This window comes from Sciurus vulgaris (genome assembly GCF_902686455.1).
Source record: "Sciurus vulgaris genome assembly, chromosome: 2".
Taxonomy (NCBI): domain Eukaryota; kingdom Metazoa; phylum Chordata; class Mammalia; order Rodentia; family Sciuridae; genus Sciurus; species Sciurus vulgaris.
The window spans coordinates 186,038,287-186,062,592 of record NC_136462.1 but is presented as its reverse complement, the minus strand read 5'-3'; the positions used below and the strand labels follow the sequence as shown (position 1 = coordinate 186,062,592).

General features: G+C 51.6%; 1 long non-coding RNA gene across 5 annotated transcripts in view; it reads left to right on the top strand.

Annotated features, from left to right (window-relative positions):
- Positions 1-24,306, top strand: part of LOC306653866 — an 85,147-nt gene that overhangs the window by 48,800 nt on the left and 12,041 nt on the right. The window contains exon 4 of one of the 5 annotated variants that reach the window (XR_013761808.1): positions 3,498-3,577. The exons of the other annotated variants lie outside the window; for them this stretch is intronic. This is a non-coding gene — a long non-coding RNA (uncharacterized lncRNA). The remainder of the gene's footprint in view (positions 1-3,497; positions 3,578-24,306) is intronic. 5 annotated transcript variants of the gene reach the window in all.

Genomic DNA, 24,306 nt, shown 5'->3' with positions numbered 1-24,306 from the left:
TTTCTGGGATCACATATGTGTACACATATTGATCATGTCTATTGGTATGTTGTTTTAATATCAGCAATGTTTGTAGAAATGTATTAGCAATATAATTAAAATGAATGCTCTGTAGTTAATAGTCCTCTGCCTTCCAACTCTTAGATCTGGGTAGTTTGGGGAGATAATCGGTGGCATTTTTTTCGTTTGTTTGTTTGTTAAGCTGTTGACAGGAACTTGTTTGACAGCAAGGACATGGCAGGTCTTATTGACTGAGGCTTCCTGCTGCCCCAAACCTCACCCCATGCCTGCTTCTCAATAGCATTTCTTTTAGCCATCAAGTGTATGAATGAGTGAAAACAGATGCATGATAGAAGTTTCACAACCTCTCTGAGCTTCAGTTTTCCAATCTGCAAAATGGGAATATCTTGCTTCCATCCCCAGCAGATGGACTGTGAAAAAGATCCCATATTTTGGCTTTTGACCCCATTGACTTTCTCAGAGGCAGTGACATCACTGAGCCTTGGGGCCACTAGATCTTATGGCACATGTTTTGGAACTAGTTGGGTTGAGGTGGTCGGAGGACAGAGGCCAGTCCTGTGTGGGGCAGGTGAGGCTGGCCCGATAAGGCTGGTGGACTCTGCTCTCTCAGGCAGCCAGTGTGCCACTAATGACGTACTTTGACCTGGCTGGAGCCCAGGGACTGAGGAGAGGCCACAGCCTCCTCTCCTTTCTAAACTCTTGTTCATTATGCACCTACCGTGTGCCCGGCCTCATGCTAGTTACTTGCATGCATCCATCTTTTATCTTACCTACTTTTCTGCAGATGGAGAAAGAAATCAAGGGTCAGAGAGTAAGAATGGCGTGTCGGAGGTAGTCAGCTGGTAAGGAGCAGAGTCAGTCACAGAAGCCAGATGGGTCATCGCCTAGCCTGAGGCCTACTGAGAAAAAAACAGCAACAACCAAAGCATCGCAAGAGGGGTTTTATTCACAGTACTCCGTGTGCATGACTCTGGCAAACACCATGTATTTCTGCTTTAGACACTGCTGACTCTCTGAGGCCGGAGCAATGACTATCCAGGCCCGTTGTGTCCCTGGGTCTGCAGGGAGCAGCCTTGGCCAGAGCTGGCATCAGGCAGATCCGCCAGTATCCAAACTGTGAGACCAGCATTGCTTACTTTTCTGGGGTAGAATTTTTCACACGAATAGTAAACTTGTCTTTAATTTTTATGATTAAAGAAATATTAGTCTTTAAGCTTAAAACTGCACTAAGACCGGTATAAATTTGGTTTAATAAAAAAAAAAAAAAAAAAACTTAAGGAATTGCATAATGTAAACAGAAACAACTCAGGAGCCGGAGCCCCTGAAACTCTTCTGCCACAGCAAAGTCCTCACCACACGCACAGGGCCTGTCACACCCCCTCCCCGCACGCCTGTCCTTTGGAAGATTACCGAAACCAAGGGCCGACTGCCTGCTTTGAACCCTGGGATTTGAGTGTTTTCTGGAGTCTTGCGGCCATCTACTTCCTCCTTCTGTCCAAAGCATTCGTATTTTGAAACTTGGCAAGACGGACCCTTTATTTATTTATTAATTTTTAAAATGAACGCGGGTTTACACCCAGTCACGAGGCTCGCTTGTTTTCTTTTGCTGATCAACATGCTGTGGGTGACATCTGACCCTCACCCTTTTCTTTTTTTCCAAGTATTTTTTTGTAGTCGTCGAGGGATCTTTATTTTCTTTATTTCTATGCCGTGCTGAGAGTCAAACCCAGTGCCTCACACATGCTAGGCAAGCGCTGTGCCACTGAGCCACAACCCCAGCCCTGACTCCAGGCTTTCTAACGGCTGCGAGATGTTCTAGAACTTTCAGCTCGCGCATTTCCCTCAATGATGGCACACCAGCGCACATCCTCTCCATTCAGACGTGTGCAACAGGAGACTTCAGAGCAATGTCCTGCTTGGGCCAGCTCTCTCTGGTTGGGCTTCCAGAACCTCAGGGGCCTGTGGGCACTGGCTTTGGCCTTCAGGGGCACTTGGGTGGGAGTTTCAGCTGTGGGAAGGGGCACAGGGCTACATTTTCTGTTCTGGGAAATATTCTCTTACACGCTGGTTTCTGCTCTCCTGCTCACACATGCACACTCTTTCCTAAACACACACGCACCCACACTCCCGGGCACCCACTCGGAGCTCCTAACACCAGGAAAACCTTCCCTGCCAAGTCCCTGCCTCCTGCCATGAGCCTCAGCCCCACCCCCAGGTTGAGACACCTATTCAGCCCCCTCTGCAGGTGCCGAGTGTCACCTGACTGGTGTGTGTAGTTCTCGGAGGCTTTAAAGACGAGGACATTTTGAGGCTGGAATAGGGACTGTCCTCCCACAGACACAAATGGGTCAGGGCAGAGCCTGGTCCACGCCTTGCTGCTCTTTTGCATCTGGGAGGAGCTACTCAAACCTGGCCAGCTCTGGACCTGGAAGCCTTAGCTGGGATGCTCTTGGCCATGGAGACTGGAGTTTATCCATTGTTCGCCTGTCTGCCTCCTGCCTCTCCCAACACCCAGAACCCCAGGACAGATACTTCCTGATGTGATTCAACTGCAACAAATTTAGAACCAGGAGGCCCTTTTCCCATCCTTCCCTGGGGCTAGGGGCAGACTAATGGCCCCTCAAAGCTGTCCATGTCCTAGTACCCAGAACCTGAGGGAGTGCTGCCTCATGGTGCAGAGGGCTTCTCAGCTACCCTCAGTCAATGGCCTTGAGGTGGGGAGAGTGCCCCAGGGTAGCTGGGGAGGGCCCATGTCCTCACGATGGCGCCTACCAGTGGAGAGCCTTTCCTGGCTGTGCTCAGAAGGAGATGCGATGGGAAGACGTGCTAGAGAAATGCAGCGCTGCTGGCTTCTGAGGCTCAGGCAGGCAGCCGAGGCGGGGGCGAGCCAACGGGGTCTGTCCTCCAGCCTCCAGAGAGGGAACTCAGTGCAGGTGACATCTTCTTCATGCAGGAAGCTCCCTTCAATCGCTCACAGGGTCCTTCCCCAGGCCTGTCAAGCTCACGTACGTATGTGCACACACAGCATCAGTGGTACTAGTGAGCAGGGAACAAGTGCGTCTGGGGCCAGGCACAGTCCTAAGTCATTATAATAATGATGATACATTATAAGTGCTGATCTATTAATGCTGATATGAATGAGAGCAAACACTTCCGTCATGCCCACTAAGTGTGTTCTGCTAAGTACTTATGAATTCTTTCAACCCTTAGAACAATGCCGGAGGCAGGTTACTCTTTGATTGCCCATTTTACACGTGGGGAAACTAAAACACAGGGAGGTTAAATAACTTGCTCAGGGTCACACAGCTGAGAAGTGGAGCTAGAATCAGAACCCAGGCCATCTGGGTCACATGTGGCTATTCTATACCTAGTGACCCATACTTGCCGTCACATTCATACGCAGCAACACACAGGCTCCACACTATTCCAACCAGCCTCCTCCTTCAGGCTTTCCCTCTCCCTCTTCCCCTCACCAGACCATCACTGGCTGCGGGGCAGAAAACCAAGTGGATAAAGCTGATTCTGGAGACTGTAATTCTGAAAGGGATTGTCACTGGTAGGTTTTGTCAAAGCTTCAAATAATGTATCCATCTAGAAAAAAAGTCTCTTAATTTTTCCCCCCCAAATTTTAGATGTCCTTTTATGAAACTTCACTCTTTCGGCTGGATGATTTGTTCAATGTGTAATTAAACGTGAGTCAATATGTCAAGCTTGGCAGAACTTTTCCGACCTGGCAGCGCACAGTGGTGGGGACATCTTGGTCGGCATGTCACTGTGACAGGGTCTGGATGAGCGGCTTGCTGTTCAGGGCATCCTGCCCTGCCCCTGACCCCAGGGCCTGAGCTGGGCTGGCTGGGCCGGCCAGTGGACTCAGAGGCACTGGTGTGTTCAGGCAGCCAGCAGCTGGGGGTTCGGCTGGCTCCTTACCTGCCTCTGGGGCAGGGCTGGGCCTGGCTCCTGGAACCTGCTGGGCTGGTTTGGAAGCTGTTATTACCAGGGCTCTCTGGGAAGGATGGAGACCCAGAGGAGAAAGAGGGAGGGAGGGAAAGGGAGAAGGGGTGGGAGGAGGGGGAGGCTGGAGACAGAGGGTGTGGGGAGGGTAGGGGGTAGGCAGGGCTCTGGGGGTGCTGGGAGTGGGGAAGGGCTTAGCCTCGGTCCCCCCCTGACCTGGCCAGCAGGTCCCCTCCCCTGCACTCCCTCACTCCATCTCCCGGGTGCAGCACAAGGCCTGACATAGAATAAGGAGGAGGAGCGATTTGAGAAGCTCCCCTCAAATCCCAAGGAGCCCACGAGGTGGGGTTGAGCTTGACTCTGCTTCCTGAGGCTTCTTATTTGGTTCAAGGAGTGGCTCTGGGGGCTCTAACTGAGCCTATGGTGCCTCGGAGGGAGGGGACAGGCACTGTGCAGGGGCCACTCTGTGCAGAGCCTGAGAAACCACGGGCCTGTCCACACAGCTGGGTTACCCGAGCAACCTGGCTGAACACAGTTACCCTTCTTGCTGCTCCCAGTCATTTGGAGACTAATTACCAAAATAATTAAGGTCCAAGTCATTGTCCATATTATCCGCCACTGTGCAACCCCATTCATCAAGCCCCAACTACCTTCTGAGCTGAGCCATTCCCCTGTCCCCTCCTCTCTCCTTCACACGTGGGTCACATCCAGCTCTCTGCACGGGGGTCAGAGGAGTGGCCAGCCCTCAAAGCTCCCTCAGCAGCCAGCCCTCTGCTTGCCCATCTGAGGGACTCCCAGAGGGCATCTCAGAGAAGGTGATGCTGAGCAGGTCTTGAAGGATGGGGCAGGTGGGGGTAGATGGTGGCCCAGGTGGGGCAGCAGAGAGGCTGAAGGATTCCCACTGTGTCAGCCACCCTCTCGTGAAGTAGGCCTGGTAGTGCTAAGTTTTCAGTTGAGGAAATCAATGTTCAGATACAGAAGGGATGATTTGTCCAAAGGTCACACAGTGAGACCCAGGGCCAGCGGGGCACTGACTCCATGGGACTCAAAACCCATGCTCCATCTGCCAGAGTCCTTTTTCTGTTGGGAAGGGTGCTGTAGGCTGAGGGAGCTGCATGCAGCCAGGCAGGGAAGATGAAGGGGAGGACCATTTGGTGGTTGGTGCATTCTTGATATCTTGTGCAGGAACCCTGTGTGTGTGTGTGTGTGTATGGTGTGTGGTCATGAAGGGGTCATGAGATCAGGTTAGGACAGGCCTTGAGAGGCAGGAGCGAATTTGGACCTTAGCGAAGAGGAAAAAGGAAGGAACTTGAAGAATTTCCTTGGAAAGCTCAGGGTCCCGAGAGGCAGGATGGTCTGGGGCTTGGAGTGTGGGGCTCTGCAGAAGGCAGGGTCCACATCCTGGCATGGCCTCTTGCTGTGGTGCGACTTTAGGCAAGTCTCTGGAGCGCCTGTTACTCCTAATGGGGCCCTAATAGTACCCACTGTGCGGAGTTGCGTGTTCAGCACAGAGCTCAGCACACAGTGCGGGTGAACAGTGACTTGTGCTTTCTTTCAGGAAGTTTCCAATAGGGCTGGTATGGGGGCCTGTCAGGAAGCCCCAGGGAAGGTGGTTTTGTTTTCTAAGAGAGAGACTGAGGTCTAGGGAGGCCAAGGTGGGGGGATTCTCACAGCTAGGCGGGAGTGGGGCTGGCGGCTCTGGGAGGCTGGGCTGGGGCAGCCCTTCCTCTCCCTGAGCCCACAGTCCTCCCCGAGCGCTCCAGCGTGATGCAGGTGGGGGTGGAAGAGGAACATTCAAAGGTCACCCTGGGGCCCAGACTCTCCCAGGGAGTGGATGCAGCTTGTTGGGCTGACAGCCGCAGGAGGCAGGCAGAGGACAGCTGGAGCCTCTGTCCACCTCCAGTGCCGGGCAAAGGGCAGGCGTGCGGCTTGGGCAGCTGGATTCTCGTGCTGTTTCTCTGTGTGCACCAACTTGGCCTGGACGACTGGGCCTTTCCTCCCTCTGCCCGCCCAGCTGAAGAGGTGAAAATGTTTCCAGAAGTGCTGTGACATGGGGGTGACCTTCTGCGGGAGTCCCTAGCAAGTGCTATGTCTATTGGGTAGCTTTTAAGGGTGGTACCCTGAAAAGTGGCTTTGGTTAGTTGGAAAAGAGATGGAGTGCCTTCTTAGGGACAGAGATCACACCCCAAAGCACCTTTGACCCGGGTCAATTTCTCCAGCCGGCATGGTAGGCACCAAACACAGAGCCCATGCTACTCTCAGGACACCTGGAAATGTCTTAATTTCTTTAAAATCAACCAACCTTCGTTTGTGCATGGGCCCAGTGAGTCCCATTTGGATTCCCAACCCATGGTGCCCCTTCTCCACAGATCCACATGCAGATTCAGCCCCTAAGTTGTCTACTTTGACATTCTCCCGACAGCTTGCAGGCACCCGGGTCAGGCAACCCCCATCTGAAATGTTGACAAGCCTAGCTTCCTAATAAAATAAAAGCCTGTTTTCTATCTTTTCCCTGCCAAAGGCATCACAAATGATTGATTGATTGATTGATTTAAAGAAATTAAAACATGTCACATATTTTATAAGCAACTTAACTACTCGTGCTGGAGCCTGATTACCTGACATAAAGATTCTGCCTTTAAATGTGGAAGTAAATATATTTCAATACCCAAATCAATATAAGATACAAAAAGATGCATAATGAGCAAAAATAATGTCTCTTAAGTGGCATTAACCACTAGTTCCTCAGATTCCACAGCTTCGAATAAAAGAAAAAAGCAGTAAGTATAAAAATGTAACCATGCGTGCAGCCAGAGAGGCTAGGTCCAGGAGCTGAAGCGTGAATCTTCTGTCCATTTTCACACATGCAGACAACTCTGAACCCTTTGCTCCTCCCATCTGTTGTTGGGCACTCAGCAACCTCTGGATCCTGGCCCTCTTCTAACTTCTTCTTCCTAACTTGCCCGTCATGCCCACCTCACCCAGTGAACCCTATGTCCATCCCCAGGATGCACCTTCTTGCTGTTCCTGGTCCCTTCCCTTTGCCAGGGAATATCTTCTCCCTCTGATTTTGTTGCATATGGAAGTCCTCTGAATGCAGAACCTTATGTTCTCCATGGATGGATCCCGAATTTGTAGAATAGTGCCAGATATTCAAGACCCGTTGAATAAGCACATGGCCACTCCAGGGGACTTCTGTTTACACTTCTTTGTGCTATCCTTGTCCCCCAGCGGGGCCGGGCCTGCTGCCTCTCCCTCCACAGTGCTTTGTGTTCACTTCCTGTAGTGTCTGCCAATCAAGGAGCCTTCTGGACTTTGGAGCTTCCGGGCCTGAATTCTAGGCCTGTGCTGGTACTTTGGTCGTTCATGTGTTCACTCGCGCAACAGAGATTCACTGGGCATCTCCCTTCTCTGTACTGACCCCTGGGAATTAACTGGGGAGCAAAGGCGCCTGTGCCTCATGGAGCTTCCCACAGAGCATGTTCCTTAGCCTCCCTGTGCCTTGGTTTCCTCAGTTGTGACAAGGGCACATGTCCTTCCTTGGAGGGCTGTTGGGCAGATTTGCTTTGGTGGCACATGGAGGATCTCAGTGCCTGGTAGGTGCCTGGCTTCCTCTGTGGACTCTGAGCTCCTTCTCCAGGTCAGGAGGGGTTCCACTTCCTTTCTCCTGCTCAGGCACAGAGGAGGCGATAGTTGTTGTTGGCTGGTGTGGTGAAGGATTGAGCTGCTCTTTGTGCCTGGCTCCTGGTGGCTCTTTCTGCTACATGTTTACACACACACACACACACACACACACACACACACACACACACACACCTGGTCAGGCCTGGCCTGACCTGACCACACAGTCTCTTCCAAGGCCCAGACCACCCTTCCTCTAGAAGTGAGCCAGTCTAGGCCAAGCAAGATTGCCAGAAACCACCAGGATTCCCAGGTTTGGGAGTGTGCCCCACCTCCAACCCAAGGTGGCTGAGGTCCCCAAGAATGTACCTTTTCACCCAATTTCTCAGAATCTCTGAGGGGCGGTGAGAGGGGGCAGGTTAGAATCACCCCTACCCATGCTGCTGGCCTCTGCCTGACCACTCATGCTTCAGTGACCAACGTGTGGCCAGATGGCCACAGGCCCATTCCCTGGATCAAACAGCAGTGCGTGTGAGGCATGTTTGGCCTCAGCCTGGCCACGGCTAGGTGTCCACTCAGGACCTTGCCGGCTCCTGCAGGAGTGAAGGGGCAGTCAGAGCATGCCTGCCTGGGTTCCAGTCCCAGCCTAACCTCGAGGCCAGATCTAGTGCACACGCCTTCCCGTCTCTAGGCCTCGGTTTTCCTCTCTGTACCACAGTCAGGCTGGCTGGTACGAGCCAAGGCTGAGCGCTGTGTCAGACCCTCTTTCTTTTAAATTAAATTCTTGGGTTTGGAGTAGAAAGAAACACGCAGGCCTTTCGATCCAGACTCTGTGTGCGGGCCACATGCCATCCCCAGCAATTCTGGGGATCATCTCCAGACTCGTTTTGTTCTGAGTTTCCACCTTCTTGACCTGCCATCCTTCTCCACTTGTGGGGACAGACACTTGTGGGGACCTCCCAGGTCATGTGGAAAAAACCCCAGAGGGGGTGAGAACCCTGGGAACCAAAGCAGAACAGGTCTCGTATCCTAAGAGTCGGGGTGTCAAGGCATCTGGAGGTAGAGCTGAGGGAAATGTTGGCATTCCAAGTGTGCCTGTTACATGATTTTATTTGAAATTATTATGTAACTTGATATTATCTGAAAGTGACAAATCTCAGAAAATAGTGTTAAGGCTGGCTTTCTCAATGGGGACTTTGCAAAATGTATCTTCAAAGGCCAATAGTTTAAAATTTAGATGAATCATGGCAATTATTATTTTTTAGGGTCACATGTGGCTGAATATTGCAGTTTTATATGGTTCTATCTATTATTTTGGGGTTACCTGGAAAATGTGGGGGCAGCCAAGAACCAACTAGTGTTCTGTAGGAGGGAAGGCTCGGGTTGGTTAATGACTGGACAAGAGGGGGGTGGCCAACAAATGGGCGGGAGGCAAGCCAGGGAGGTCCAGGAAGGAGCCCTGACCAGCAGGCCAGTCTCCTGGGGCCTCAGGCCACATGAAGACGGGGAATGGGATACTCTGGCCGTCAGCTCCCTGTTCAACATTTTTCCTCACACGTGGCCTCAGGGTCTTCGCTGTGGCCATTCTGGACTCCCATGGTGCTCTTGAATGCCCCATGAACTCTCCTTGTTTGAGCCTCCCCCAGGCTATCTCTCTGCCGGCCTCTCTCTGTCCCTGCCTCTTCCATGTCAGAGGGACACTGACTCAGAAGGTCTCAGGTCTGTCCTGCTCCTTTTGCCAGACATGATTTGATGCTCTTGAGGCAGTGTGTCTCCATTTCTAACTTGTAATGACTCGTCTGATGTCTGTCTCCCCAGCTGGACTGTGGGCTCCTGAGGGCCAGGCCTGGGTCTGCCTTGCTTGTCACTGTCGCCCCAGCCCCAGCACAGTGGCAGACACAGCACAGCCATGTAACAGTTACTGTGAGTCAACAGAAGGGTGGCCAGTATCCTCAGAACACCAAAGTTTCTAGCAAGCCTGGCTTTTTACTCAGCTCCAAACCTGGGCCAGGCATGGATTTTCCAAGAGGTTTAGATGGAACTTGTAACTTTGGAAATCAATGTGTGTTTCCATCAAGTTCAGAGCATTGAGAAAAACGGAACTTTGTCATCAGATGGTATTCTGAGAATGTAGCTATGACTATGGAACAAACCCAAATTTGCTGGTGTCAAATGATGTCCCTTTCAGTTTGCTCATAGGGTCTGTGATCAGGAATCAGGAAAAGGTGTAATGGGGACAGCTCTTCTCTGCTCTGAAGTATCAGGGGCCTCAGCTGGGCGGACCCCAGTGGTTGGGGCTGGGATTCCACTTTCAGATGCTTCTTTACTTCCCTCTCTGATGCCTGGGCTGGGCTGACTGAAGTTGGGCTCACACAGGACTGTCACCCAGAGAGCCTACCGCTGGCCTCTAGTGTCATGGTCTCAGGGTTGCTGGGTAGTACGGAAGTAGAATTTCTCAGACTTAGAAGTAGAATTTCTAAGTGTGATTGCTCTGTTAAATAAAGTAGAAGCTGCGTGGCATGCATGACATTGCCTAGGAAGTTCCATAGTGTCACTTCTGCATTCTATTGGTCAAAGTAGTCGCGAGTCCCCCAAGTTCAAGGGGAGGGAGAAGAGACCCCACCTTTCAGTGGAAGGAGAGCCAGAGGATTTGTGACTGTATTTTGAAACACAGACTCACTGAGTTGTTGGCTCTTGGAACATCCACCTCCAAGGGGTGGAGCAAGGCAGCTGGGTGCAGAACATTCTGGTGAAGGGGTGATCAGTGGGTCCACAGAGCTTGTGATGGCCATCTCTGGGTTTCCTTTGGTTGCACTTAGTCGACATATTTATCTTTAATTCAGTTAAAATCCAACAGTTTTCTGGCTTTGTTGGCAAGGACCAAGAGAGGGCGAAACCATCACATGGACAAAGCAGAGTTGTGGTTTTATCTGACTCCTGATACCACCTAACACTTACTCAGTACTGCGTTCAGCACTTTCATGCATAATTCCATTAATCATACCAATAACTTTATGAGGCAGGGCCCTGTATTGTTTCCATTTTATAGAAAGACACCTGAGGCTCAAGAGCAGCTGAGAGGTTTGCCCAGGGCCACATGGTGTGTTAGAGCTGCCAAAATGTTAATGCAACCCCTGACTGCATGCACAGAGTCAAAGTGTCCCAGCTGGGGAGGGAGACACATTGTGTTCCGTACTGGTTGGATCACCCCAGGGGCGGTTCTCATTTAATTCAGACATGGGACTCCGTGCAGGAGAGGGAGAGGGGGAGGGAGATTTTGAAGTCGTAGAACCTCACGTGTTCTCTCTCTCTTGTGCCTCCTGTTGCTAGAGGTGTGGCAACCACGTGGGCTGGAGGTAGGCACCACTGGAGGCACCACTGGAGGCAGACCTGTAGCGAGCAGGCTCCTGGATGTGTATAAAGCCTGTAGCACAGGACCGGGCATTGAGTAGGGCACGCTCAAAGTTAGGGTGAGGGCTTTCCTGGCTGTTCTGTAAAAATCCTTTGTATGTGAAGGCGGTGAGAATTATTTTAATGATGACCAAGCATCTTGCCTCCATTATTTCATTTGAACTTTGCAATAATGGTAATAATTGTGCACACCTTATGGGATTATTATAGTTGAAGAAACTGAAGCACAGAGAGGTTGAGCAACTTGCCCAAGGCCATACAGTAACTGGCAGAGCTGGGATTTGAATCCAGGTCTCTGACTGAGATTCTGTTGTCCTTGCCTGTGGCTTCCAGGGGCAAGATGGACCCTTAGAGTGTTTGGTCAACTCTGAGGACACCTGGAGGTGATCCAGGTTTCTTCTTGTGCTTCTGCCTTTGGATTTTTAGTTTTTCCCACTGGAAAAATGAGGACCATTGATAGGATTTCTGAATCACTGGTGGTCTTGGGGACTGGCCCCAAGCAGGACATCCTTTTACTCCACAAATGTGCCTATGTGCCAAGGACTGGGCTAGCCCCTGGAGATACAGCTACAACCAAGACAGAAGAGATGAATGAAGCTGTGGTCTTATTGAAGAGGCAGCCGCCATGCAGTGTGGGGGGCTACCATGGTGCCTGCTTGAGCCTGGCTCATCTCCCCTTGGGCCTCACTTCACAGTGCACAGTGACTTCCAACTGCCCCAGGACATCCTCGCGCTGTCCGAGCCCACGGGGCCTCGCAAAGGGCAGGTTAGAAAACTGACGGCCATCAGGCATGGCCCCCAACCAATAAAAGGCCATGGTGGGTTCATACCACAGCTCCTTCCTCCAGGTTGAGGGGATTCAGAGGTGCGTGTTCTATCCTGAACCCCAGAGGCTGCAGCAGAGTGAGCCTCAGCTGCCCACAGTGGGTACTTGCCTGATGATCCATTGTGCTTGGAGTTTTGTTTGTTGTAGAATCAGCTTCTGGTGGGACACAGACGACACAAGGCAAGCCTGGGGGCCTCTGTGAGCCCGGAGGCAGCTATTCCAGTGTGGACAGGAGCCTGGGAAAGATTCCTGAAGGGGAGACGTCAGAGGTGAGAGCCCAGGGGAGTGGGTATGAGCCAGCTAAAGGGGAAAGGGCAGTGCTTTAGGACAGGGACGAGTGATTAGGGAATTCAGAAGAAGGCGAGAACGCAGCACGTGTGGAGACGGAGGAGTCGGGCAGGAGATGGCGAGACAGGAGGCAGAGCCAGACTGAGCTGAGATGGAGGCCGCAGGGAGTGATTCGTGTTTCATCCCAAGGGCCTGGGTATCTGATGGACTGTCAGCAGGGGACTTCATGCAGAGGGGCCAGTCAGAGACCCGGGAGCAAGGAGCATATCTGAGGACAGGGCCCCAGGGTTCCTCAGGTCCACTCTCAAAGCCCCGCTGGGAAGATTCCTGGGTCCCTTTCAAGGGACTTCTTTTGCTGCCCATCCCCCTCTCTAAGCCCATAAAGCTGGGCACTTTGGGTAATTACAGGCTGGGAGAGGCCCACGGCACGGAGACTGGGGACATGTGGGGGGCGGGTGGGGTGCCGGCGGACTGGCCTGGCTGCCAGCAAGGAAGCGTGCAGACACCAAGGTCCCTATAAAGTTGTCCAGTGCAGGCCCTTTACAGGCACTCCCCGCTGGGGCATGACATCACTGGCAGCCAATCAGGGGCTCCCCCTGTCTTCTTTTCTTCTTTGGGGCCTGTGTCTGTGGTTGCTGAGGTGCATTCTTGGTAAAGTGGATGCTTTCTTCTGGAATGCTTGGAACCGATGGGTTTTGTAGTGACTGGCTAGGCCAGTCCTCTCTCAGGCAAAGCCAGAGAGCCTGGCGTCCTACACTCCCTTCCAAGGAGGAAGGACCTCCCAGGCAGGCTGAGTGGGCCACCTGGAGACCCCTTCAAGCCACAGCTTCCAAGTCCTCTCAATGAACCAACTTCTTTGGAGTATATCCTTTGGAGAAAAAGAATCCACACAAATTGGCAGCAAAGAGAACCGGTGGAACTAGAGGGATCTGGATTTGAACACTATTTCCACTCTGTACCACCTGTGTTGCTCTTCTACAAATTCCCTGGCCTCTGAGCCTCAGTTTTCCCATCTGTAAAATGGACTGACGTTACTATCCACCCTGCAGGGTCGTTGGGAAGACCAGATTTAATGGATGGGTATTACCGTCTGACAATCATTAGCCAGTATTTTTGACAAACCCATTCTTTCTTGCAGCACTTGATTAACAGACTTAAAAAGTCTTCCCAGGTCTACTTCCCACACTCCATTTATGGGGCAGATGATCTTAAGGAAGACGGAAATGAGGCCCAGACAGACTGAGGGTCTCGTGAAAGCTGCTCTTTCTAATTAAGCGCTGTTTGTAGTTCTTTTGTGGAGCACGATCATTTGTTAGCTCCAGTTAAAAGAAACTATAAAACCAATATATAACCCAACTGAAAGTTTAGAAAACGAGAGAAGAAAATCTTCTCCACAAGGCTAACAGCACCCCATCGCAAGCACTGGGACTTTAATGTTAATATACAGTTTGTACTTACTGCTCTTGACAATAAACTTGAAAGGTGAACGTAGCATAAAAGTGTCTTCGCTGGCTACATCAGACTTCCAGATTATCATATTCATGGCCACCTATTACTTCATCAGATTGATGCTGGGTATTGCTGAATTTTACTTTCAATTTTCTCCTATTTTAAATAATGCTCCAATGAACACTTTTCTGTTTCTGCAGAGCATTTCTCTTTATTTGTCTCATTTCCTTAGGATAAATTCCCAGAAGCAGGATCAGTGGGTCTCAGGGCAGGAACATTTTTGTGGTTTGTGATACATATTTTCCAATTTACTTGCCATAAAGTCTGTTCTAATTTACTTTGCCTCCAGCAGTCTGTCCGTTTAGCAATTTCAGGGCAACCTTACCAGCATTAGGTATTATTGTTTATTATTTGGTCTGCTACTAGGTAAACTGTTATTCCTTTTTTATTTTAACTCACTCTTCTTTATCTGTGGAGTTAAAGGGCTGTGTGTGTGTGTGTGTGTGTGTGTGTGTGTGTGTGTGTGTGTATGTGTGTGATAGGCATCAGAGGATTTAAATTCTCTTTCCAACTTTATCTGATCGTTTGGAGGTATTGAATAAGGCAAGTCTTTTGCTACAAAATGCAAGAATACCATTCCTGAGTGCTTGTAAAAGGCAAATATATTCTCTCCCCTGCCAGACAGTAATAATTGTAATAAACTGGGGCTGCCGCCAAAGTTGAAATAAACACATGATTACAGCACACAATGGAAGCTCAAACCAGACCCTGATGAATGAAGTTGCTAATGTGGCTTCCTGGGGTGGATGTCAGCCAAGGGCTCCCCCTGGGACTTACACTGGGTCCAGCAGTAAATGTGAGGAGGCAAAGGCAGGCTGGGGCTGGAGGGGGTGCACAAGGGGTGGGCAGGAGAGCCTGGTTTCTACAGACAGCAGCATGACCAAAGCGGAAGAGTTTCATTGGGAAGAGCGTTTGCACAGGTGCACGAGAGGCATTAACTGAGAGCATCTGAGGTGGGGGCACCGGGTGGTTATGTTCTCACCCCAGTCGGGGACTGAGCACCCCTGGTGGGTCTGACAGAGTCCAGAACAGCCAGTCCCAGGTTCCAAACTCAGCCCCATCCACAGATTTATGGAAGCTGTTCCTGTGGGTTGAGGGTTGATCAGGAGCCCAGGCAACATATCCTGTCCCCTTTGTTCCTGGCCTCATCTGGAGCTGCAGGCTGGGGTTCTCATGCCTTTAGGACACCCGGCCTGTCTCTCTTTGCTATCCCGCAGATGGCCTTTCCTTCTTCTAGTGCTTTTTTCTTTTTCTTTTATTTTTTGTACCATGAGGACAAATGACTTGCCCAGGTTGCATTGTGAGGCAGGGACAAAGCTGGAATCTGACCCCAGTTCAGTGAGTTGCCAAAGTTCCCACTCTGCTACACCACCCTTCCCAAGGGTATCGCCTCTCCCATCTCCACCTCGAAAGCGAAGGAACAGTCTCTAATGTGTCCCTGCATCTCCCAGGCAAGCGCAGGGTTGGGTGCAGGTAGGTGTCAATAAATGCTGATGAAAAGGATGGATAGATGGACGGATGGACGGTCGGTGTCTGCCCAGCTCTGTTGTAAGTGGGGAGGTTCTGCTATTGTGTAGTGCAGTCAGGAGGTGGGGGTTGGATTTAACTCGGGGCTGATCTTGTACCTGTGTTGTTCTGCTCATAAAACACAAGGTGTGTCCTCGTGGGGACACAGTGAGCAATGTGCCCGCCCGCCAGTGCATCAGATATGTCTTGCCAAACACCAGGCAAAATGAAATGTCCTGGGAGAGCAAACAGCCACCTCCCTCCTGTGCCAGGTGAGCAGGATCATTTTGCTCCATCTATATACATGCATTCCTGCCCTGTCCCTGCTGATGGCCCTGAGAGATACTGCCACAGTTGTGGCTGTGACAGGTGCTGCAAGGGCCCATGCATCTGAGTGGGGAGGACTCACTGGCTTTCCAGGCAGCAGACTCTCAAGGGAAGCAGGACCCCACATCCCAGGGTTGCAATGTCAGATGGGACCTGCCAGGGTCAGGATTTGCTCTCCACCCTGCCAAGGCAGAGGTGGAGCTGAAGTTAGTGCTTTGCTCTAAGCTCCGTGTGCAGGGCCCACCTGGTGGTATGCAGAGTTTAGCTGTAGAGCTGCACCCACAGGCCTAAGTGCAAAATGTGGGGTGCTGATTTTTACATACATCTCATCTGGCTTCCCCTTCAGAGGATTCAGCTTTGCAGATGGATGTCACCTCTTTTGAATTCAGAGGTGAACAAGGACAGCAGGGAGAGTAGCTTGCACTTGTTAAGCATCTGCTCTGTGTTCAGTTGCCATCATGGAGTGTCTCATTTGGGTTGTTGACATTTCCAACAGGTTATCTGCACAGACGTTAGAGTTAGCAGGACCTGGGTTTGTAGTCCATCTCTTGTGCTCACGCGTGTGCCCCAGGGCAAGTCGCTGCTGGGCTTCTATCTCCTCACCTGTAGAATGTTCTGACTGGGAACAGTCTTGGTGCCTCTCAGGGGAAATCCTGCTTTTGCTCGGAGTTGCACTTGGCAGGTCCTCCCTCTAAAGGGAGCACTGTGATTTCACCAGGATGGCCCCCTCTGGTCCCCTGAGGCTCTGATATCGTAGCTGGGCCCCAGGCTTCTTCCGATCCTCTTCCTTGAGCCTCTGGCTGCGGAGTTCTTTCCATGTTTCTATCCTGACTAACTTCTTGGACCCGGGCTTCCTTTTGTGGTGCTGATTGGGACTTTTCTGTAGCAGGCTTTCTGTGACACCGGCTCACATCCCTGCCTGCCCACGGGCAGGCACTTCAGTGCACACCGACTTCCCTTCCAGGGCCTCCACCAGCCTGAGGTTTCTTTCTTCCTCCGTCTCCTCTTCCCAGGAAGAGTGTGTGTGATGTGTGTGTGGTATGTACATGTGTGGGGTGTGTGTGTGTGACAGTGCCGGCTCTTGAAGCTGCGTGCGGATGAGGACGGTGACTGTGCACCTGGATGGGCAGGATCAAGTCTTAGGCTCGAGGTTGCCTCTGCAGACATGCTGTGGAGGCAGCTCGAGGGGTCTGTGCTGGGAGTGCCCAGGTGTGCGTTCGGGTGCCTGTGACTGCCATCTGTCTGACTGCGTGTGACCGTGTGACCGAGGGCGTGAGTGTGATGCAGTGTGGGGACACTGGGCTGTGAAGCCTTGTCTCCGACGGTTCCCTGTGTGCGTGCCTGAGAGTGGGAGTGAGTGCTGCCTCTGGGAAAGTCACCAGCGCCTCAGCGTGAGGGCTGACACTGGGGCACAAGCGTGTGCGTGGGAGCCTCTTGTGTGTGCAGAAGGGGGAGCCGGTGTGTCCACAGGGGTGACCACTCCACGTGCGCCGTGGGAGTGAGATCAGGCACACGGGAGCCTCCCTTCGTGGCTGCAGCCTGCGTGCGAGTTGGCCCATGACCACGTGCCCCTGGAAGCTGTGGGCGAGGGGTGAGCCAGTCAGGCCCCACTGTGCTGCTGGGGCTTATTCTTGGGCAGGGTGGAGTGAGACCCCTCCCCGGAAAGACAGCGGACCAAAGTGCCTGCTTCCTCTCTGTCTTGTATGGCTGCTACTGATACCGTTCCAGAATTTTCTAAGTAAGAGCTAGGCCCAGGTGGCCAAGGCAGGGGGGCTGGGGCTGGGGCCCCCAGAGAAGAAAAGAGGCTGCACAACCTGGCTTCCTGTAGTAGCCCCTGAGGGGCCCAGGGCCCACCTGGTCACACCTAGGTCTGAATCCAGAGCTCTTCTGTTCCCAGCCAGGCTCTCTCCAGTCTTCCACGCTGCTTCCTTGAATGGCTCTGGGAGACAGAGAGGAGATGACAATGACCTTCTCCTGCTGTATTCAGAAGGCCATGGTTTCTCTTGTCTTCAGTGCCAGCGTCCTAATGAATTTTCAAGAAAGATGTTTGTCGAATGAATGAATGACCTGGAGAACGCGGTGGTGGCCCTGGGGAGGAGGGACCGCTTGAAACAGTCTCATTCTACAACACACGAGACAAGGCGCGTGGTGGCGCCACAGAGTGTGCGGGTGTGAATGCACATGTATGCGCACGTGTGAGTGTGGAAGGCTGCCGAGGGAGGCAGGCAGCACGGCCCCGTTCCACCGCTGTCCCTGGAGCCGAGGTTTTCCAGGTCGGGCCACGGTCTCCACGTGTCACACTTTCGGCCAGTAGGGGGACGGGGCAGGGGACCGAGTGTCAGTGCGGGGGTTTCTGTGGGGAGGGGCGCCGTCCTCGTGGGGGATTTGTACCAGCAGTTAAGCAGATAATTGCTTGTCAGATTGATTGAAGGCTTTTCAAAATGTCTTTTCCTTGAAACATCCTCCCATCCCCCCAAAGAGCAGATTATTTGAGTTGGAACTGTTTCCCCCTCAGCTTTTATTTTTTTCTTCTTTCTCAAAGTAGTAATTACGGCCCGAGTGGCCCTCCATGCCGTTTCCTGTCATTTGGAGGCTGAGGCCAGCGGCTGTTTCCTCTGCTGGGTGAAGACAAGCAGGCCAATTAGGGAAATACCCACCCCCAGCCTGGCCCTGAGCCCCAGGGGCTCTTGGCGGCCTTCATGGCTGATGGGGCCCAGCTTCTCCTGTGGGGATGGCGAGTAGGAAGGAACTGGCCGACTGACCACCAGTAGCCTCTGGCTCTCTTCCGAATCCTGGGCTTTGATGCTTCTCTGCATCCCGGTCCTCTGGTGTGCAAGCGCACATGTGTGTGGCCCCGCGGGGGTGAATGAGGATCTGCACAGGTTCTTAAGCCCCAGTAAAAACCCTATAACCTGGGTCACTCAGGGAGCTTGGCTTTGACCCTGCCACTCAGGTGGGTCGTGGCGGGCGACATGAAAGGTGGACTAGCGAGCACAGTGAAATGTGACCGCCAGATCTCGGTGGCCGGCTTGTGGGTGTCCACAGCACAGCATCTTGGGCTTTTCCATATTCTCAAAATGTTCACGGGGGTTGCCAGTTTGCAAGGCTGCTCTGAGCATCCGCCTCTCCACCCTGCCACGCTCACGATTCGTAAGGGCCAAGAGTCAGTTGTTTTCCTTTTCCCCCTTCTTCTCTCCTCTTCCTCCTCCTCTCAGATATTTCTTTCAGTCACAGAAGCCAATATGGAGCAGGGTTCAGTCTTAACGAGCTGAAGAGCGGAGGCTCATGACTCGGGGCGCTTGGAGCCTACTCTCCGCTCTGCTTCCTTGGGATCCCACACGAGTGACCTGACCACGCTGTTCCTCAGTTTACTCACCTGTGAGATGGGGCTGATGACAACAGAACCGTCAGGAGGTTGTGGCTGAATGAGAGATGCACGTCAAAGGCCTAGCATAAAGACCCGGACCTTTGTCTGTGCTTAACACAGTTCTCAGAAGAGGACGTGTTCCATGGGGAGACAGAACAGAGTGTGCCGCAGACGAGCGAGACAGGAGTCCTGTGTACTGGGGTACCAGGGGATGCCATCCCAGATGAGTGAGGCACGGAAGGGTGGTAGTGGCAGGAGGCTGGGGGCAGTGGCTGGGACCATGGTGCTGGGATGATTAGGAGTGTGGTCTCCGGCATCCAATGGCCCAGTTCAAATCTCAGCCGGGACACTTAAGAACTATATGACTTTGGACCAAGGACTCACGTCTCATGTCTTTGTTTTCATACTTGTTTAAAGGAGGATCCTACTAGTTCCTACTTTGGGGGGCAGCGGTGAATTAACTGATTTAATAAGTGCAGAGAACTGGCCCATGGCAAAATGGGACAAAAGTGTTTGCTATTATTATTACATGTGCACAGGGCCTGCCTATGATTCCACAGGTATGGTTTTGGTTCACACGTATTTGAAAGCCCATGTGCACACTTGCACACATCCGGTGTCTATAGGAAGGTGTGTGGTGGGGACAGGAAATCCCTGGGAAGCCTTGGAAGAAGACCTACTCATCCTGGGCAAACAGTGAGATGTGGAGTTCTGGGCCCCCAGGAACTAGTGAGAAGTATCATCTATAAATGATGATCTGTGTCATCTCCCTGCTAAGTAGCCTCGAGAAGTTCCCCTTTTATTCAGCGAGTGAACACTTCCGGAGCACCTCTCCTGCACCAGGCCATCTCTGGACCTTCCCACACACTTTTCTGTACATGTTTTTTCTTTGGCCTTCTGAACCGCCAATCAGATGTCACTTCCTCTGTGAAGACTTCCTGACTTTGGAAGGCCATCAAGCTGGCTTCTGTTGGCATCCAGGGTTTCAAGGCCACAGTGAGACCAGTGACGCTTATCTCTCCACCACTGACGCCCCAGCACTAGACACCAGCCTCAGCACAACTGCTTTTTCCCCACATTTTTTAATTGGTGTGTTGTAATTGTTCATATTGGTGGGATTTGTTGTTACACACTTGTACATGCCCAATATAGCAATAAAATTTGGCCAGTATCACTCTCCGGTATTTCCTCTTCCCCTCTCCACCTCCGGCCCCCTTGTCCCTTTCCTCTACTCTGCTGATCTCCCTTCAATTTTCATGAAATCAGCTCCCCCCTTTTCCTTTCTTTTTCTCCAGTTTCTTTCTACAGATGAGAGAAAACATATGACCCTTGGCTTATTTTGTTCCATCCATTTTCCTGCAAATGCCAGAATTCCATTCTCCTTTCTGGCTGAATAAAAACTCCATCGTGTATATATATACCACAGTTTCTGTATCATTTCGTCCATTGATTGACACCTAGGCTGATTCTATAGTGGCTACTGTGAATTAGCACAACTCTTGGGAATGAGTAAATGAACGACTGGATGAACTGTGCCAGGTGAGAAAACACCCAGATTCGGCTGATCAGCCAACAGAGAGGCTGGGAGTCAGGATTCAGCGGTTTCCTAATTCCTTCCCTGGTCACTTCTCTCTGTACCATGGGCTCCGCAACAGCCTGTCTGGAGCCAGAGGCCTCAGCAAGAGTTAAAGGAGGGGTGGGTGGTGACTGCTGGGGGCAGCAGGCTCCGCAAGGCTGCTAGAAAGTGTTGGAAGCAGGGCAGGGAAGTTGACAGTGTCCTTCAGATAAGAGGACATTCGACCTTGGGCTCAGCCCAAGGTCCTTCCCCGGAGGTTCCCAGTGTGCCAGTACTGACCCCAGGGGAGGCCAAGGAAGCTGCCTTGACTGCAGCAGCCCCGCCTGGGGCTGCACCCAGCCCTGCTTTATCTCCTCCCGCCACACGCTGGCGAGGAGCGCCGGGCACGCAGGACTTGGCTGGCCTGCAGGAAGCGGAGGAGTTTCTGTCTCTCCGTGGGTCAGAGGTGACTGAAATTTGGCAGCCAGGGAAATGGGAACTTCCTGTGGCCCTCCTCAGAGCTGAGAATGGCAGCTCTTGTCGCCAGATCCCAGACAGATCTGGTGATCCCGAAGTGGCCGAAATGTGATTTTCATGGCCAGTTTTTCCTACAAGACATGTGGTGGGACTGTATTCCACAGTGTGTGTGGGTTTGCATAGCGTGTGTGCATGGTCACATGAGAATAGTTAGAGTGTGCACATACGTGTGCCCAGCACAGGCATGTGCACTTACAGTGCCTGAGTAGACATGTGTAGGTGTCAGGGTTTGTGTGTCCCTAGACCAGTCTGTGAATCTGAGCTTATCTGCTTGGATGTGTGAAATAGGGATGCGTGTGTGTGCCCATGCATGTGCTTATATGTGTAAATATGCATCTATCTGAGGTCTATGTGAGCCTGTCTATGGAACACATGTGTCCAAACACATGGGGGCACAATTTCAGTGTGTGTATGTTGCATGTCCTGAAAAAGTGTCCTGGAGTCTCTCAGGATCAAGTCACTGAAAGAGGGGATAAGAAGTCATGATGTTAGAAGCATCTGGTTCTTCATATGGCCTTGGGCTTTCCAGAGAGGGAAAAGCGTTTCTTTTTGCCAACAAATGTGGACATTTCTCATTCAAATACGTGAATTCCAACACTCTCCAATCAATAATACTTCCAGTCCAGCTCAGCCTGGGCTGTTAATCAGAGGTGGGCAAGTGGAAAGAATGGCAACAGGATGATCTCTATGGGTGAAGGGGTGAGCAGAGCTTCCCCTCTACTAGAGAAGGGGCCTCGGCCTGGAAGCTAGCCCAGGTCATTGCAGCCCAGTCCCCATCTGGTCCCATGGGGTGGGGGACACCTCACATAGGCTCTTAAGGCTTCTGGTTGAAAGACTGTCCCTGCCTTCAATGACTGCTCTCAATCAGGGGCTTTCAGAGCACAGAGGAGGGGCCACTGGTATAAGGCCACCCAGAGAGGAGGGGTCTGAGCAGAATCTTCTCCTTTATAACACTGAGGACAATTTGTTATTTATAGTTATTCTTCATTTGTGTGTTGTTTGCTCAACGTCTGTTTCTAACAATAGATGCAGAGTGCAGCCCATTGACAGTTTTCGTGGATGAGGTTTTATTAGAACACAGGCCTACCCATGTGTTTGCCTGTATTCTATGGCAGCTTTCATGCTATAGTGGCAGAGTCAAGTAGCTGTGACACAGACCCTTCGGCTCTCAAGACCTGAAATATCGACTATCTGGCTTTTTATTAAAAACAAATTGCTGACCCCTCCACCAGGCTGGTAAATTTACACAGGTGGGGATGGTCAACTTGATGCATTGTGAGTTCTTAACAAGTATTAGTTGCAATGAATGAATGACTTGGTTAATCTCGGTGGATGATTTTATTGGAATTCTAGGCAGGGGGAATAGCGTGTGCCAGGGCACTGGGCCAGGAGTGAGCACTGGGTGTGCTGGTGCTGGGGGGACGAAGTGTGCACACCCCGCCCCCCCCGCCCCCACACACACTGGGGGCCGAAGTGGCCTAGAGGTTGACCCAGCAGAGGGACTGTGTGGTGAAGGAGGGCTTCTCAGGAGAGGTGGCATTGAGCTGGCCCTGCAGGCATTTTCCAGGGGAAGAAGGAATCACATTCCAGGAAGCGGGGTCATGGGAAGTAAAGACTAAGAAGACCAAGGGAGGCTGGCGTGGTGGTGCACGCCTGTCATCCCAGCGGCTCTGGAGGCTGAGGCAGGAGACAGAGAGTTCAAAGCCAGCCTTAGCAACTTAGTGAGGCCCTAAATAACTCAGGGAGACCCTGTGTCCAAATGAAATGTGAAAAAAGGGCTGGGGAAGAAAATAAAAAGATCAAGGAAAGGAAGGGAGGGCTGGGCACAGCCATATACGTGAAGCCAAGATGTGTCTGTGACAGGGGCCACTGGGCCCACAGGAAACTAGAGGTTCTGGGGTCAGGTTTGCAGGGCCCGGAAGGGAGGCCATAAAGGAGTCTGCACTTGGTTCTCTGGAAACCAGGGAATCACTGGAGGTGTCAATGGAGGCTGCAGCAAGGCCCAGGCAGACAAAGAATGTGGGACACTGGGGAGGCCACTGCCCTTCTCTTGACTATAGTTTCAGGGGCAAAATGAGAATTGTGGCGTTCGCCTCCCAGGGCTAAGTAAGGATGACCTGGGGTTGGGATGTGAGCAAATTCTACCAGAGTGGCTAATAAGCACATCTGCCGGATGAAATAAAAGACACCTAGTTCGATTTGGATTTGATATCAAAACATCATGTTTTAATATAAGCATATCCCAAATATCACACGGGACACACTTGCAGAACAGTTCATGGTTTTTCTGAAATTCAAATCTGTCTGCCTGTCCTGGGTTTTTATTTGCTACATCTGGCAACCCAACTGCTCAGGGATGCTGGTTGAGCCTGGATCTTTGTTGATGGCTTCCAGGCCCCTAAAACCTGCCCTGTGAAGAGAGAAAGAGAATGACCAGCAGTGGGGCTGGTAACTTGAGGTGCAAGGCATCATGGAACATGATGCTCTTGGCTTATGGGGAAGGGAAGGGACTAGCTCAAGGTCACTCAAGGCACAGTGTGGAATTTTGCTTTTGTCTGAGGCTGGTCCAGAGGGGGCTTTGGCTCTTGGTGGTGTGTGTGTGTGAGGGTGTGTGTGTGTGTGTGTGTGTGTGTGTGATTCCCTGAGAGAGCTGAGAGGAAGAGAGAGCTAAGAGCTCTAGTGTGGCTTCTGGAATCTTCAGAGCCACCCCTGTCCTGGTAGGAGATGCAGCGTGTGATCTCCACCGCATCCTTTACTCCATCCGTGCCTCAATTCATCCAGCTATAAAATGGGACTAATTACACCCACCACACAGGTGAGTTGTGAGGATTAATTAATGTTTGTAAAGGCTTTGTGATCCTTGGATGAAAGACGCTCCTTACATATAAAGGGTCATTATTTTTATTATTATTATCCAAGTGCCAAGTATTATTACCTTAATTAGCTTTTCTAGATATCAAAAGCAATTAGACGGATCACTTGCTGAATGCCACTTTGGAAACCCAAGTCACAGAAACTCGCACACTCATTAGGCAGCTTAATTTCTGGTCAGGGACTGGCATCTGTCAAAAGGAAGCATTGAGATTTGCAGAAGAAATTTGTTTCTGGCTCTGGCCAAGTTTCACCCCATTTCAAAATTTTGCAGGCATTTCAGATTCCCTGAAAACGAGGTTCTCAGTACAAATGCTGCTACAGGGAGCTTTGGAAGGAAGACTTAACTTTGTGTAGTCCAGGGAGCTTGGACTTGGGTTAGAAATATGTCATCCCATTTTCCCTGAAATACAGAGAAGACCAGAAGCTGGCCACTAGGGCCAGTCCACATGAGGGGAAGGCACCACTTGACGGGGGCACACTGTGGGTCAGACCTTATCCTAATGGGTGCGTGCG